The following is a 14,467-nucleotide window of genomic DNA, read 5'->3' on the forward strand; positions in this document are numbered from 1 at the left end:
GTTAAGAAACAGAGTAGTGGATCAGTGCAATAAGTTAGGTACACCGGATGCAGTAGTCAATGACTACAGCAATCTACTGTCTGATGAATGCAAAGACTCCAGCTTCTGGGTTAAGAATTCACTATTTCATAAAAACTGCTGGGAAAAGTGGAAAACAGTATGGCAAAAACTAGGCATAGACCAATATCTTACACTGTATACCAAAATAAAGTCAAAATGGGTTCATGATTTAGATATAATGGGAAGAATTCATGACCCAACAACAGATAGAGAACCTTACAAAATGCAAAATGAATAACTTTGATTAAGTTAAATTGAAAAGTTTTTGTGCAAACAAAGCCAATGCAACAAAGATTAGGAAGCAAGCAGAAAACTGGGCAGGAATTTTTATAACCTGTGTCTCTGATAAAGGCCTCATATCTAAACTATACAGGGAACTGAGCCAAATTTATAGGAATACAGCTCATTCCTCAATTGAGTAATGGTCAAACGATATGAACAGACAGTTTTCGGGGAAAGAAATTAAAGATATCTATAGGCATATGAAAATATGCTCTAAATCACTATTGATTAGAGAAATGCAAATCAAAACAACTTTTAGGTACCACATCTCTCCTGTCAGATTGGCTGACATGACAAAACAGGAAAATGATAAATGCTGGAGAAGATGTGAGAAAATAGGAACTCTGTTATATTGTTGATGTAGTTGTGAACTGATCCAGCTATTCTGAAAAACAATTTGAAACTATGCCCAAAGGGCTATACAAATGTACATATTGTTTGACCCAGCAATACCACTCCTAGGACTGTATCCCAAAGAGATCACACAAGTGTGAAATGGACCACTATATAAAAAAATATTTATAGCAGCTCTTTTTGTGGTGGCAAAGAACTGGAAATCAAGGGAATGCCCATCAATTGGGGAATGGCTAAACAGGTTGTGGTATATGAATGTAATGTAATACTATGATAGTATGAGAAATGAGCAGAAGACAGACTTCACAATAACCTGGAAAGACGTGATCTGATTCTGTTTGAGGGGAGCAGAACCAGAAGAACATCATTCATGATTACGGATACATGGTATCTCCTATGACTAATTTTGATAGACTTGGCTCTTCTAAGCAATACAAGTTTCAAAGACAGTTCCAAAAGACTAATGATGGAAAAAGCTATCTACATCCAGAGAAAGAATTACAGAGTCTGAATGCAAATTGAGGCAAACTATTAGCTCTCTCTTTTCTTTCCTTCTTTTTTGGTTTTGTTTTATTCTTTATCATGATTCATTCCATTGGTTATAATTTTTCTTTACAACTTGACTATTGTGTAAATAAGTTTAATGTGAAGGTATATGCAGAACTTATATCAGATTGTATAATGTCTTGGGGAGGAGAGGGAGGAGAAAATCTAGAACACAAAAAGTTGTGGAACTGAGTGTTGTAAACTAAAAATTAAAAAAAAAATAAAATGATCCCAAGTTATAGGAAGATTACATTTTAATGATGTATTGTTAAATGGACACAAAAGACAGAGTTGGTGTTAAATTAAACAAACTAGTTTTTTTTGGTGGAAAAGAGAACTTAAATATTGACATGATTTTCTGATACAATTTCTGGTCTTGACAATCTTTAAGAATAGAATAGACAATCACAAGTCTTAGAATAGTGTGGTAGATCTGGGAAGCAGGGAGCTCAACAAGATAATCCTTCAAGACCTAGAATTATACAATCTCTTTTTTTTTTACTTTTATTTTTTTTTATTTTTTTTAATTTAAATTTATTTATTTAACATATTTGGTTTTCAGCGTTGATTTTCACAACACTTTGAATTACAAATTTTCTCCCCATTTGTACCCTCCCCCCCAGTCCAAGATGGCTTATATTCTGGTTGCCCTGTTCCCCAGTCAGCCCTCCCCTCTATCACCCCCCTCCCCTCTCATCCCCTTTTCCCTTCCTTTCTTGTAGGGCAAGATAAATTTCTACGCCCCATTGCCTGTGTATCTTATTTTTTAGTTGCATGCAAAAACGTTTTTTGTTTCTGAACATCTGATTTTAAAACGTTGAGTTCCATATTCTCTCCCCTCTTCCCTTCCCACCCACCCTCCCTAAGAAGTCGAGCAATTCAACCTAGGCCACACATGTATCATTATGTATAACCCTTCCACAATACTCATGTTGTGAAAGGCTAACTACATTTTGCTCCTTCCCAACCCATCCCCCTTTATTGAATTTTCTCCCTTGACCCTGTCCCCTTTCCAAAGTGTTTATTTTGATTACCTCCACCCCCATCTGCCCTCCCCTCCATCATCCCCCCTCTTTTATTTTTTTTTTTATCTTCCTCCCTCTTCTTTCCTGTGGGGTAAGATACCCAACTGAGTATGTATGGTATTCCCCCTCAGGCCAAATCTAATGAGAGCAAGGTTCACTCATTCCCCCCTCACCTGCCCTCTCCCCTCCTCCCACCGAACTGCTTCCTCTTGCCACCTTTATGCCAGATAATCCACCCCATTCTATCTCTCCCTTTCTCCCTCTCTCAGTATGTTGCTCTCTCATCCCTTAATTTCATCTTATTTCTTTCAGATATCTTCCCTTCATCTTCAACTCACCCTGTGTCTGCTCTCTCTCTTTTACATATATATATATATATATATATGTATATGAAAACACACATATATATACACATACATACATATACACATAGATATATACATACATACACATTCACTTATATATATACATAAACATATATATATACATATATGCATATTCCCTTCAACTACCCTAATACTGAGGTCTCATGAATCATACACATCATCTTTCCATGTAGGAATGTAAACAAAACAGTTCAACTTTAGTAAGTCCCTTGCAATTTCTGTTTCTTGATTACCTTTTCATGCTTCTCTTGATTCTTGTGTTTGAAAGTCAAATTTTCTATTCAGTTCTGGTCTTTTCACTGAGAAAGCTTGGAAGTCCTCTATTTTACTGAAAATCCATATTTTGCCTTGGAACATGATACTCAGTTTTGCTGGGTAGGTGATTCTAGGTTTTAATCCTAGCTCCATTGACCTCCGGAATATTGCATTCCAAGCCCTTTGATCTCTTAATGTAGAAGCTGCCAGATTTGGGTTATTCTGATTGGGTTTCCACAATACTCAAATTGTTTCTTTCTGGCTGCTTGCAGTATTTTCTCCTTGATCTGGGAGCTCTGGAATTTGGCAACAATATTCCTAGGAGATTTCTTTTTGGGATCTATTTGAGGAGGTGATCGATGGATTCTTTCAATTTCTATTTTGCCCTGTGGCTCTAGAATATCAGGGCAGTTCTCCTTGATAATTTCTTGAAAGATGGTATCTAGGCTCCTTTTTTGATCATGGCTTTCAGGTAGTCCAATAATTTTTAAATTATCTCTCCTGGATCTATTTTCCAGGTCAGTGGTTTTTCCAAGGAGATATTTCACATTGTCTTCCATTTTTTCATTCCTTTGGTTCTGTTTGATAATATCCTGATTTCTCATAAAGTCACTAGCTTCCACTTGCTCCAATCTAATTTTTAAAGTAGTGTTTTCTTCAGTAGTCTTTTGGACCTCCTTTTCCATTTGGCTAATTCTGCCTTTCAAGGCATTCTTCTCCTCATTGGCTTTTCAGAGCTGTTTTGCCATTTGAGTTAGTCTGTTTTTTAAGGTGTTGTTTTCTTCAGTGTATTTTTCAGTATTTTTTTGGGTCTCCTTTAGCAAGTCATTGACTTGTTTTTCATGGTTTTCTTGCATCCTTCTCATTTCTCTTCCCAATTTTTCCTCTACTTCTCTAACTTGCTTTTCCAAATCCTTTTTGAGTTCTTCTATGGCCTGGGGCCAGTTCATGTTTTTCTTGGAGGCTTTTGTTGTAGGCTCTATGACTTTGTTGTCTTCTTTAGGCTGTATGTTTTGGTCTTCTTTGTCACCAAAGAAAGAATCCAAAGTCTGAGACTGAATCTGGGTGTGTTTTCGCTGCCTGGTCATATTCCCAACCAACTAACTTGACCCTTGAGTTTTTCAGTGGGGTATGACTGCTTGTAGACTAACGAGTTCTATGTTCCACGTTTGTGGGGGAGGTGCCAGCTCGGTCAGACCCGCACTACTCCTTCCCCAAGAACCCCCAGTGCAGACTGGGCTTAGATCTTCAGCAGGCTGTTGCACTCCTGCTCTGATCCGCCACTTAATTCCTCCCACCAAGTGGGCCTGGAGCCCGAAGTAACAACAGCTGTAGCTGCCCCGCCTCTGCTGCCCCTGGGGCTGGAAGCCGAACCCCGAACTCCTTCCACTCCCGCAGCTTTTCCCACTAACCTTCTCTGCAGTCTTTGGTGTTTGTGGGTTGAGGGGTCTGGTAACTGCCGCAGCTCACATATTCAGGGCGCTAGGGCCCCCTCCTCCCGGCTTCTGGTCTGGATGGTCCACGCCGCTCAGGCTGGGCTCTGCTCCACTTCGTTCACAGCTCACAGCTCCGTGTGGAATAAACTTCACCCAGAGACCATCCAGGCTCTCCTGGGCTGGAGCCCTGCTTCCCTCTGCTGTTCTGTGTGTTCTGCCATTCTAGAATTGGTTCAGAGCCATTTTTTATAGGTTTTTGGAGGGACTCGGGTACAGAGCTCACTCTAGTCCCTGCTTATCATCCTCCATCTTGGCTCCGCCCCCCAGAATTATACAATCTTAGAGATAGAAGAGACTTTAGAGTTAATTGAGTCTTGATTATCCAAACCTGCTTAATTTATGGCTAAGGAAACTGAGACTTGATGAGACGAGGTGACTTGCAGTCATTCAGTGGTGTCAAACTGAAACCCCTGATTCCTAAGTAAGGATCTCTCCTGGTTACAAAGTGAGTTATTTTTGACAAGGAATGTTATTTAGGTTTTATAGTAATATATCACAATTTCATGTTAATCTGGTCCCAACTTTGGTAGCAGTGTGGGCCACATGACCCCACACATTTGGCACCTCTGTCCTAGTCAGTTGATTAGTATCAGATTTTGGATTAGAATCGGAGGTTTTTGAAATTCATTCTAGCATTTTTTTCATTATGCTTGTGAAGGTCTCATTTTCTAAATAAAAATTCAAGGCCCCTCATCTGAAAAAAAAATGTTCCTTTTAAAATACCTTATTTTTATTAAAATTTGATTAGTTTTAGATTAATTCAGATTAGATTAGATTAATTTTTTGGTAGGGCAGAAACTGGGCATAGACGAATATCTTACACCATATACCAAAATAAAGTCAAAATGGGTTCATGATTAAGGAATAAAGGCTGATACTATAAGTAATTTGGGAGATCAAGGAGTAGTTTACTTATCAGATTTATGGAAAAGAAAAGAATTCATGACCCAACAAAAGATAGAGAGCATTATAAAATGCAAAATGGATTATTTTGATTATGTTAAACTGAAATGTTTTTGTACAAAAAAAGCCAATGCAACGAAAATTAGGAGGGAAGCAGAAAATTGGGAGAAAATCTTTACAATTAGTGTCTCTGATAAAGGCCTCATTTCTAAAATATAGAGGGAACTGATCCAAATATATAGGAATACAAGTCATTCCCCAATTGAGAAATGGTCAAAAGATATGAACAGGCAGTTTTCAGAGGAATAAATTAAAGATATCTCTAGGCATATGAAAAAATGCTCTAAATCCCTACTGATTAGAGAAATGCAAATCAAAACAACTCTTAGATACCACATCTCTCCTGTCAGATTGGCTAAAATAACAAAACAGGAAAATGATAAATGCTGGAGAGGATGTGGGAAAATTGGAACATGGTTACATTGCTGATGGATTTGTGAACTGATCCAGCCATTTTGGAGAGCAATTTGGAACTATGCCCAAAGGGCTATAAAAATGGTCCTACCCTTTGACCCAGCAAAAGCACTTCTAGGGTTGTATCCCAAAGAGATCACACAAGTGGGAAAAGGACCCAAATGTACAAAAATATTTACAGTGGCTCTTTTTGTGGTAGCTAAGAATCGGAAATCAAAGCGATGCCCATCAATTGGGGAATGACTGAACAAGCTGTGGTATATGAAGGTAATGTAATACTATTGTGCTATAAGAAATGGGGATGATTCGGACTTCATAACAACCTGGAAAAACCTACCTGACATAATGCTGAGTGAGTGGAAAAGAGCCAGGAGAACATTATACACAACCACAGATATATGGATTCTGTGATGACTTACCCTGACAGACTTTGCTTGTCTCAGCAACACAAGGTACAAAGACAACTCCAAAGGACTCACGAGGGAGAATGCTATCTACATCCGGAGAAAGAACTATGAAGTATGAATGCAGATTGAGGCTCACTTCATGCTAACTTTTCCCCCTTCCTTTTTTTTCTTTTTCTCTCTTTTGTTTTGTTTTGGGTTTTTTTTTTGGTCTTGTTTCTTCTTTCTCATGATTCATTTCATTGGTCATAATTCTTCTCCATAACTTGACTTGTGTGTAAATTAATTCAATGCGAAGTTATACATGGAAGTTATATGGGATTCCATGCTGTCTTGGGGAGGGAGTGGGGGAGGAAGGGAAGAAAATCTGGAACTCAAAATTATGTAGAACTCAGTGTTGCAAACTAAAAATAAAATAAAAATTAAAAAAGGAATGAATAAACAAACAAAAAAACCCTTATTTTTATTGAAATTTGATTAATGTCCAGAAAAATCTAAAATAAAGTCACAAGGGCATTTTTCTCATAATCCTATGACAGCAAGATTTAGAAAAAAGAATGAAGTAGTTAAACTATCATGAATAGATAATAGGAAATTTATGATATTATCTGTAATTAAGCAATTCCAGTTCATCTTTCCATAGAATGCAACTTATTGCTGGAATAAATTACTATAGAGAACTCCCTACCACTTCACTATAACAGATTTTTTGAATTATACTAATTCTGGAAAAGAACCATTTTTAGAAAAAAATTGCTCATCATTCCTTTTTCATAGTGAACAATAATAGGGGATGGGGGGGCAGGGTTAGTACAGTTATGATAAAACTGATGAGGACCCAGATGGATAGACATGAGGTAGAAGATAATGAGACACATTTCAACATAATGTAAGGGTATTTCACTCCCACACAACTGAGCAAGGGCTATAAAATACAATGGAATGTACTTGCACACCCTTAGAAATCAAGGAATACTCCCTTCTCTGATTTGGCTTGAGATCTTTAATGACTACCAAATGGGAAAGTTGAATTTCAAAAGATACTACTAACAAGTCTGGAAGGGTCTTTGGTGAAAGCAAATGTAACAAGTGAACACTGGGACTTAATCTCAACCTCCCCAATCTATCTTTCTTGGATTAGGGTGGAAGCATCCGAACAAGACTTGTATGTTTCAGCAAACATAGGCAGCTTCCTACAACAGCCCCTGAGAGGGCTGCCTTATTGGCCAGATTGGCTGATGGAACAAGTGGAACAATCATTTCTTTCAATTCCCCACATTGGTCACTTCTCATTATGTCCTCATCCCTAACCCCTAACCAGGTTCTTATTGAACCAAACCACCCAGGAGGCATTTTAACTAATGTGGTTGAGGGGAGGGGCAATAGGAGAGAAAAGAATTGGTCTGAAATGGGGAGGAAGAAAGGAGAAAAGGAACCACTAGTATCTCACTTGCAGCTATGTGTCGTGATCCCTAAAATGATGGTGTATGCTTGGAACAGGCAAGGGAGAGATGTGGTAGAGACAGTGAGATGGGAAGGACCTGACTCTTACTGGCTCCTGCTAGTAGGTTGCTTTCACTCCTTGGCCTTGCCTTGGGCTGCCACAGCCTCCATGACTTTGCACACAGCTGCTTCATCCTGGAGGAACTGCATGGGCTTCATGGGTTTCAGATTCTTATGCAACTTATACATGATGGGAATGCCTGTGGGCAGATTCTGCTCCATGATTGCTTCTTCAGACAGACCCTCAAGATATCTGACAATCCCTTGAAGATGATTGCCATGGGCTGCAATCAGAACGTTTTCCTTCCTGGGTCTGGTGGACAATTTCCTCATTCCAAAAATGTAGAGCCCAGGCAATGATGGCTTTCAGGCTCTTAGTGACATCTTTGCTGATGTGGTTGGGCTCCATTAGAGGTGGTGAGATGTCATGGGATTGTCGCCAGGGCTTCACTCGAGCCTCACTGTGCTCAGTAGCTCTCTCTACTTTGTTGAGGCCTGTCAGACCTCCATAATGCCACTCATTGAGGCACCTAGTCCTCACTATAGGCAACCACATCTGGTGGGTGCCATCTAATGCTGTCTAAAGAGTATGAATTACTCTCTTCTGGACAGGTTTAGCAGGTATTAAATTCATGGACATCTCCAGGTGCTTGGCAACCATACTTGGCCTCCTTGTGCCTGGCAGGGCTGAGGTCCACATTGTCTCAGCCGCTAGTGTGGATATCCAGTTTCCATGTATTCTCTCCATACTGGATCAGCACCAATTTAGAGGTGGCCAGGGTGGGGCAGAGGCTCAAGGCAGAGTGTATCAAGGAGACCAGCAGACAGACAAGTGTTCACTGAGCAAAAAGAGCCATTTGAAAAAAAGGCATTGCTGATTTATTAATATCTACCAAATGTTGTGCATCTGCCAGTAGAAACATAAGGTTTTAGAAGAGGGTAAAATACATAATTTTTAGCACTTGGTAAGACACTGAGTGAAGATACTGCAAACATATTTTAACTTGCAAAAGATAACAGTAAACTTTTACAAGAACTTGTCATTTTTATCTTTTTGAGTAGAATTGCTTCCAGATACTAAGTCACTAGAATTAAGAAGAAACAATGGGGACAAGAAGTTTTCTTTCTTTTTGGGGGGTGGTGGTGGTGGTTATACCTGTAAAAATAAAAGAACTATACTAGGCTATGAAACAATCAAAAATTAGGATGTAATAAATAGGTAGATGACCAAATGAATAGATAGGTAGGTGGACGGATAGATGATCAGATGATAGATAGGTGGACAGACAGACAGATAGAGAGACAGATGGACAGACAGACAGTCAGAGAGATAGATAGATGAACAGATACAGACGCTGTGAATAAGGACCTTTACACTCAGTCTGTATCTGAATGGAAGTCTCACTTTAATGAGTCTGTGATTCGATGTGCATACTCCTATTCCAAGTAAAGATTATATTCCTATTTTCTTCTATATTGTTCTTATCCATGTTGTCCTAGATAGTCTCCATAAAATGTCCATGTATTGTGCTATGGAACCTTGGTCTATTTGTTTTTTAATATGATATGACAGTAGTTTAATGTTTTCATTCTCCATTAAATATTATTTCATTTTACTATGTAAGCGGACCAGATCCCTTTCCAGTCAAACATTTAGGATCATAGATTTGGAGCTATAAAGGGTCTTTAGATGTTATCTAGTTAGTCCCTTTCCTTTTATACAGAAGGAAAATGAGACTGGCATCAGAAGACCTGTGTTCAAATCTTGCCTCTGGCTACCTGGAGGGTTTGGGAAAGTCACATGGCCTAATTGGGTCTCATTTTCCTCATCCCTAAAACTGAGGGGGTTGGATTAGATGACCCATTAAATCTAAGTTCTAGAAAAATGATCCTATTAAAATCTTTTGTGATTCTTTGCAATTTGTCCAAGGTCACAAGGATAATAACTTGTAGGACTGGGCTTCAGACCACTGTTCCCTGGCTCCAAAATCTGGCGTGTTTTATTTCTTTTATGATACTTGTTCTTCTTGCTTTTGAGCACAAGTTATCACTGGATAATTACATACAGCAACCTGCTTACATCCATGGTAGAATTTCCCATTGTCCTTTGGGTGATCTATTATCTTCAATTCTGCAGACAATATGAAATTCCATAGTCCACAGGAAAAATATTGGTATAGAACAGAAAAATTGGCATTCTTCATCCAGTTGGTTTTTCCTCTGACAATTTTTAGGCCAGTCTATTTCGAATGATTGTAAGCTTATTTCAAAAGACTCTGAACTTTCTTGTGGCTTAATGCTATCAACACAATGTAGTCAACAAAAGGTAATATCTAAAGGACATCATCACTCTTCAGGACTCATTTCAAACTCCATCTTCTACCAGATGCACTTCAGAGTTGACTAAATGCAAGTCACTTCACGTCTAAGATAAAATTCTTTCTATTTTATATGCATCTAACCATGTGTATGTTTTCTACCCCATTAGTATATAAGTTCCTTTATATCAAGGACTGTGTTTGCCCTTCTTTCCATGCTCAGTGCTTATCACAGTTCCTAGATCATAGTAAAAACTGAATAAATTTTTGTCAACTGGCTGATTCCTTGAGTCATCATCTGCAGGAAAACCCTCCTTTATTTGGATTCTGGGGCACTGTCATAATTATTTTCCACAACAGAATACCCTAAAATCTGTTCATAAATTGTTGTTTTTAAGTTGTCACTAGGGTAGGCAAAACATTTAATTTCTGGTTTGATAGAAGGCCCTGTTCCCCTCTCCCTTCCTTTTTAAATTGAGGATTTGGCAATTTTAAAAAGGCAAACTAACTTGACCTATAACCCAAGATCCTTGGATGGTGACAAAATGTAAAGATGAAGAAAATTAATTATAGAAAGCCAATTTTGTATTCCCTAATGAAAGACATATATAACATATGTACATGTGATACATACGTGTATATATATATATATATACACATCGATATATATGCTGTATTTTATAGACCATATAATACCTTTTTTCTGTCTCAAAAAGGGCCTAAAATGTTCACAGATTCCAAGAATTATTAAAATATATATCAAGTGAGGAACTGAAAAGGGGGATAAATGTTGACTGAATTATTCATTCTCTGTGGTCACAGTATAGTCAGTTTTAGTTCTACTACTCAGGCACTCTTTGAAGCATCAGAAAAAAGGGCAGCTCAGAACTTCAAAGAGCAAGCCTCCTCTTGCTGGTTGGTGGCAGAGAAGAGAAGAAAGAATGACAGCCAGTGTAAGAGTGAGTCAATTTATGTCTTTCTGTAATTTTTTACCTCTAATATCTATATTAGCATCCCTTTAATTTAATTAAAAAAATACAGTGCAGAGGATCACATAAAGCTCTTTAGTCCACTCCAAAATGCATCATGCTATTTCTATTTAGAATTATAATGGAGGGACTGGCGAATTAAATCTACTGTTTAATGGATGTACCATATGCTAGCAATCTACTTGGAGGCCTGGTGAGCCTTGTTCTAAAAAAAGTACTACATGATGGGGGGAAGAGGGAATGGCCCTTCCCCACCTCAGAAGATGGGCATGTATCCTGTTTCCTTTTGATTTAATGTATTGTGATTTTAAAAAAGTCTTTTAATTGCCCCATGAGATAGAACAGAGAATGCAAAAAATTTTGAACAGAAAAAAATGTATGTCTTGCCTATCGAGTGAGGTATCAAGGGAGATGAGAATTTTTTTAAGTCTCTAGGTGAGGAGGAAGGCAGTGGAGGCAGAGCAGTAATGAATGACTTGTCTTCTACTCTATGTCACTGGCTGTCTTAAATCCATACTAGGGCTATGATGTGATTATGAATACATTGCATTGCTATTCCTTTGTGTGTGTGTAAGTATATATATATATACATATATATATATATATATATGTATGTATAAACATATGTGTATGTGTGTGTATATTTTTTTCTGTATCTGTTGTATATAAACCCTACTGATTTGGGTGAATGAGGTTTGGAGGTGGATGAATCACATTATAACCCTGTGGCTTCAGAAAGACAGGATTGCCACCTGAGGCCCAGAAATGGAATCTATAGCAAAATTTGCTAGTAGCAATAGCTAAGAGCCTGGTGAGAATTAATATTAGACAACCCTGGATCTTCAGAGTTAGCCCTCATTGAACCTAGAAGGGTGATAAAGACATGCTCTCAGGACCCAATTTCTTAGTACAGGTGGATTTTGGGATAATGAACCCAAAGCCCAAATATGCTCAAATAACTAAGGCCTCTTCTGATAAGGATATTTGGCTTTAATATTTTAGAGTAACTGCTGTAGTGATTTTCCACTTTGGTCTCTCAATTAGATTCCCCAATTTTTAGAAGCCAACAGAAAAAAAAGTTTAATTTCATTGTCTTTGTTTTAGGCTGTAATCGTATATGTCATTTGTAAAAGTGGCTTTCCAGCACTTTCCTTAAAAGTCAAACCAATTCCTTCAATATAAATGTTTTGCTTATTCGAATATTTATGAATTGACGTCTATGATTTTGATGTACCCAATGTGAGAATTGCAGTTGTTGTGCGAATTATAGCTTTTGTATGTATAAGACACTTGTGCCTACCTCATAAATGCTTTTCTGTTTTTGCTTTTCACCTTTACATAGACCTACAAGGTTTGTATTACCATGAAATGTAATGTACCATGTAGTGCCAGTCTATATGATGAGATTTGCCTCGTGGCCTAGAAACTTCAAGTGCTTGAACCTTTTTTTTTTCTTTTTTCTTTTTTTTTTCAGCCTCCCACTACTTTCTAGCTGTTCTGAGTCTTTAAAGCTCACAAGTTTGTAACCAATTTTGATCTAACGTATGGCAAGAATAAAGAAAATGGCAAAAAAGAAACAGGCACAATGAGTTTAAAAGTCACCTGGTGGACACAGAAAGGAGATTAGGCACCTGTTAATAGGCAAGAGGTAGCAGACAGTAGACTGCTGCCCACTGAGCCAAGGCCACCTCACTCCTTATCCAGAGGATTTTCATCATCTTCCCTTACTATCAGTGAAGAACAATATCTTTTCTTTTCAGTTTGTTCATTTGTTTTTTAATATCCACTCTGTTCTGGCTCTGTAGCCAATTAGAAGTTTTGTTTTGTTTTGTTTTGTTTTGTTGTGATGCAGTAGGCCGGTAGGAAGCAAAAGATACCTGCACATGCTTTGAAATGGGGATGATAAAGGCTCCTCCATCACATCATGTCATGTTTTTCTGGAAACACATATATCAGGTGTCCATATGGATTGAGACTAGGCAGAACATAGGCAATTTTCAGATGAAGAAATTAAGATAATCTATAGTCATATAAAAATACTCTAAATCATTATTGATTAGAGAAATGCATTAAAACAACTCTAAGAAACCACATCATATCTATCAGAATGGCTAATATAAATGAAAAGGAACATGATAAATGTTGGAGAAGATGTGGGAAAATTGGAACACTAATGCGTTGTTGGTGGACTTGTGAACTGATCCAACCATTCTGCAAAGCAATTTGTAACTATGTCCAAAAGGCTATAAAACTGCGCATATCCTTTGATCTAGCAATATGGCTACTACTAAGTTTGTATCCCAAGGAGATCTTAGAAGAGGGAAAAGGACACACATGTACAAATATATATATATATATAGATAGATAGATAGATAGATAGATAGATAGATAGATAGATATAGATAGATATATAGATAGATAGATATCAGCTTTTTTTGTGGTGGCAAAGAATTGGAAATCAAGGGGATGCCAATCAATTGGGGAATAGTTGAACAAGTTGTGGTATATAAATGTAATGGAATATTATTATGTTATAAGAAATGATGAGCAGGCAGATTTCAGGAAAAAAAAAACCTGGAAAGATTTACATGAATTGAAGTTGAGTGAAGTGAGCACTTCCAAGAGAACATTGTACACAGTAACAGCAACATTGTGCGATGATCAACTTTGATAGTCTTGACTCTTCTCAGCTATACAGTGATCTAAGACAGGGGTGGGGAGCATGCAGCCTTAATGCCACATGCAGCCATCTAAGTCCTCAAGGGTGGCACTTTGCCTTAATCTAATATTCAAATATCAAATCCCTTTAATAAAAAGATTTTTTTTTGTAAAACTTGGACTCAGTCAAAAAAAAAACTGCACCTGAGAACCTAGAAGGCCACATGTGGCCTCAAGGCTGCAGGTTCCCCACCTTTTTCTAAGATAATACCAAAAGACTCAGGGTGGAAAATATTATCCACATCCAGAGAAATAACTATGGAATCTGAGTGCAGATAGAAGCATACTATTTTCATGTTTTTTTTGGGGGGGGTGGAGGGGGTTATTTGTTTTTTTTTTCTTTCTCATGATTTTTCCCTTTTGTTCTGATTCTCCTTTCACAACATTACTAATGTGGAAATATATATAATATGATTGTACATGTATAATCTATATCAGGTTCTATGCCATCTTGGGTGGGGGAGGGAGGGAAAGAGGGATTTTTTTTAGAAATCAAAATCTTATTAAAGGGAATGTTGAAAACTTTCTTTACATATAACTGGAAAAAATAAAATATTATTAAGCAGAAAAAAAGGAGAAAAAAATATTAACTATACCAAAGTCTACTGGATATGTTGATTTAAGCAAATTATTCCCTGTCACTAAACCTTAGCTCCCTTATCTGTAAATTGAGATAATAACTACTTTTTACCCCAAACAGCATTGTTTTTTAGGTCTCCAATCAATGAGCTAAGGTGAATAAGTGTTATATACT

General features: G+C 37.6%; 1 pseudogene; it reads right to left on the bottom strand.

The window, feature by feature from the left end:
- Positions 1–7,760: 7,760 nt before the first annotated feature.
- LOC118851232 lies at positions 7,761–9,842 on the bottom strand (annotated as a pseudogene).
- Positions 9,843–14,467: the final 4,625 nt, after the last annotated feature.

This window comes from Trichosurus vulpecula, chromosome 5 (genome assembly GCF_011100635.1).
Source record: "Trichosurus vulpecula isolate mTriVul1 chromosome 5, mTriVul1.pri, whole genome shotgun sequence".
In the NCBI taxonomy this organism is placed as follows: Eukaryota; Metazoa; Chordata; class Mammalia; order Diprotodontia; family Phalangeridae; genus Trichosurus; species Trichosurus vulpecula.